This window comes from Rattus norvegicus, chromosome 18 (assembly GCF_036323735.1).
Source record: "Rattus norvegicus strain BN/NHsdMcwi chromosome 18, GRCr8, whole genome shotgun sequence".
In the NCBI taxonomy this organism is placed as follows: domain Eukaryota; kingdom Metazoa; phylum Chordata; class Mammalia; order Rodentia; family Muridae; genus Rattus; species Rattus norvegicus.
This window is the reverse complement of record NC_086036.1, coordinates 52,781,360-52,785,049: the sequence shown is the minus strand read 5'-3', so window position 1 is coordinate 52,785,049 and position 3,690 is coordinate 52,781,360.

Sequence of the window (3,690 nt, the reverse complement as noted above, 5' to 3'; positions counted from 1 at the left end):
TTTTCTTCTTCTTCAGACAACATTTAATTGGGGCTGGCTTACAGGTTCAGAGGTTCAGTCTGTTATCATCAAGAGGGGAGCATGGCAGTGTCCAGGCAGGCATGGTGCAGGAGGAGCTGAGAGTTCTACATCTTCATCTGAAGTCTGCAGAGGAGGGTCTCTTTGATTTTTTAAAACTCTTTTTTAATTGGATATTTTCTTTATTTACATTTCAAATGTTATCCCCTTTCCCAGTTTCCCCTCCAGAAATCCCTTATCCCATCTCCCCTCCCCCTGCTTCTATGAGGGTGCTCACCCACCCACCCACTCCTGCCTCCCTGCCCTGGCATTCTCCTACATTGGGGGAATCGAGCCTTCACAGGACCAAGGACTTCTATTAATGCCAGACAATGTCATCCTCTGCTACATATGCAGCTGGAGTCATGGGTCTGTCCATGTGAACTTTTTGGATGGTGGCTTAGTCCCTGGGAGCTCTGGGGTGTCTGGATGGTTGATATTGTTGTTCTTCCCATGGGGTTGAAAACCCCTTCAGCTACTTCAGTCCTTTTTGTTCTCTGCCTCGAATGCTGTAGTTTCTTGGCCTTTGTTCAAATACACCTGGTTCATTCCCTGCTGGGCCCTTGCATTCTCTGCCTGGAACATGAAGCCTGCTGCCTGATTTCTGCCACATCTTATTTATTGTGTTGGGTTTCTGTTACCATGGAAAGAAACCTGAAGTAGATCAGCCCAAGGTTTGTCTTGCCTTTTGCTTTCTGGGGTTTGGGTTTATGGTCAGTTGGTTCTACTGTGTCTAGGCCCATAATAATGTAGAACATGGGGGCAGGGATGCAAGTAGAACAGGGTCGCTAGCTCCGTGGCAGAGGGGAAGCAGAGAGAGACAGCTTGCTTTCTTGACAAAATCATTCTCACAGACCTATCAGGTTATCCATGGGTGGATCTGTCACAAAGGCAGAGCCCTCACTATGCAATCACCTACCATAGGCCCTATCTCTGAAGAAGGTAATATTAGAGACCAAATCCTCACCATATGCCTGTGGATGTTCATGTAAGATCCATGCCAACAACACCCATTTTCTCAGTGTTCTTCCTATTTACAGCCAATACTGCCTTTCCTGGCACAATTTCACTCTTTTATACTATACTTTTTTCTTTCCTTTTTTATCTTTCTTTCTTCCTTCCTTTCTTTTCCTGTATCCTTTTTCATCTATGACATCCTACAGAATTTACCTAGTTATTATGTGTATTGTTTGGTCTCTGTCTGGTCCTGGCTAGAACCTAAGCTTCCCAAGACTGAGGAACTGTGTCTTCTTTGTTTACTGATTCATCCCAGGCACCATGAGATGCCTAAATGCATGATAATCCTCAGATACGATGAACATATTTTAAGCAAAAGTTTTATAACTCAGTGGAATGTTTTGATTCTCCATTTGGAAATTATCTTTTCTAAGGAAGAAAGTGCTTTTAAGATCAGAGGCTTCAGAGAATGAATTTATTTAATTCACTTAATGCACAAACCACCAACTTGTCCAAATGCAGCTCTCAGCAGAAGTAAGAGCGTCTCTCCTATTGTAACTATTATCTCTCTCCTGCTGCAAACACAAAGAAAGGGAAGTGAAACCGCAAATAGAGAATTAATTAATCAATGCTCTAACTTTTCCAAAAATCCAAGGAAATTTATATCAGCTTTCTTTGTTATTTACCTAACACATCCTCTGGGATATGAATATTACATCCTGTGAGCTCCTGCCTTCTGTTGGCACCGTGTGCCCACACAAGTGTGAATGCTTTCTATGGGCATCATGTGTCCACACAGGTGAGGATGGATTGCCCAGGAAGAGACTTTCCTGGCAGTTACCATGCAGTAATTCACTTTGGACCCTTCATGCTCTGGAATGTTATTCATATTTAAAATGACAAAAGACTACTTTGCCAAGAAAAAAACGCAGCGTTTTATAGCCTTCTTCATAATAGATTAAGATAAGGATTAGTTTTGTTATGTGTTATGCTGGGGCAGACAAGGGGATTGGAGCTTTGGCAAGGCTGCTCTGCTTGGCCAGCCCTGCTCTGCAGCCCCGGGCAGCCCTCAGGTTGGCTGACCTTCAATGGAGAACCTCTGCTGGGTCAGATGATGTCAGAGGACATTAATTCCAAGCAACCAGTGGCTGGAATGGATCCTTTGGTGACAAACATGGCTCAGAGCCTCAACTGGTTCTCTTCACCCAAAGTCTTACAAGTATATCTTTGCCTGTAGAGTATATAGTCCCCACTTTAGACTTCAACATAACAGTTATGCCCTTAAAATTAATCAGGAAGGCAGGGATGCGATACAGTGATTAGACACTTGATCAGTGTATACTCGATCCTGAACACTGACAACAAAGCAAAGCAAAGCAAAACAAAAATGTTTAAAATAAACGTTTGGACACTGTTTACTCTTTCTTTGGATTTGTCTGCTGACTTCTCCTCATAAATTCTTCTTGCTCTCCATACTGCAGAGGCTAAAGCCTGCTTCAGCTCCCATTTCATGATAACATATATGATGACCAACGTTGAATTCTCCCAACTCTTGTCCATCCTTTAAGTAGGATCTGATGATCCACATAGTGATGCCTGTTCAAGCCTCTGCCCAGTCTCATCCTCAGTTCCCACTGCTCTAACCAGACTGCAGGGCTATAGCTTCTGACCCAGGTGCTTCTTGGCCAGGGACAAGTGGAAAAACAGCAGGCTTTTATTTATCTACTTTCATATTACAAAGAAACAAAGCAAACACCTTCTCTCCCCGGCATGTATATAACCAGAAAGGGAATGGTCCGAGCCTCCCAATGAAAACCAAGGACTGATTCCAGAAAACGGCAGTGAGTGAAGTCAAAGGAGCAAATTGAAAATACCCACTACTGTCTAACTACTTAAGAGAAAAGTTAGGTAGGCGTAAGGTACACCCTGCAATCTTGGCACTGGAGGCTGTGTCATGAGGTCATGAGTTCCTTGCTTGCCCAAGGACACTGGGATATCATACCTCAAAATAGAATTAGCTGAATTAGATAGAAAATATAACTGATCATGATCTCATATATTAACACCGAAACAAAATTCAAACAGAAGAAAGACTTAAGTAGTGGAAGAAATAACCCATTAAAAATACTGGAAGAGGACATGGGATGATGGCCCAGTGGTCAAGAGCACTTGCTATTCTCACAGAGGAACAGTTTGGTTCTCAATACTCACACTATGCTACTCCCAGAGCTCCAGGAGATCGGATGCCTCTGAAGGCATCTGGATTCACACACACATACTTCTGCACAGTCACAGACACATAATTAACAATAAAATATATCTTTTGCAAAAATACTCTAAGATAATCTCAAGGGCTATTTTTAAAATCCTTGTTTGAGAAAATATTTTCCGAGTGTGATAGTGGAGTCAAACTCGTGTTCTAAAAACATGAGTTCTTCAAAATATTATTTCAATTGAAAAATTTTAATACTAAAGTTGGAAACAACAGTACCTAACACTTAACCATTATTTACATTGGACTACCATCACCCGACTTCTCTGTAGATTTCAATTCTACCCTTCCAAATTGAACTCGAAACATCATAAATATTTCACTCCTAAACGCTTCAGTGTAGATCTCCGGAAATGGGAATATTCTCTTGCAATAGCGCCATTGTATCTTTACCACAGCTAAAT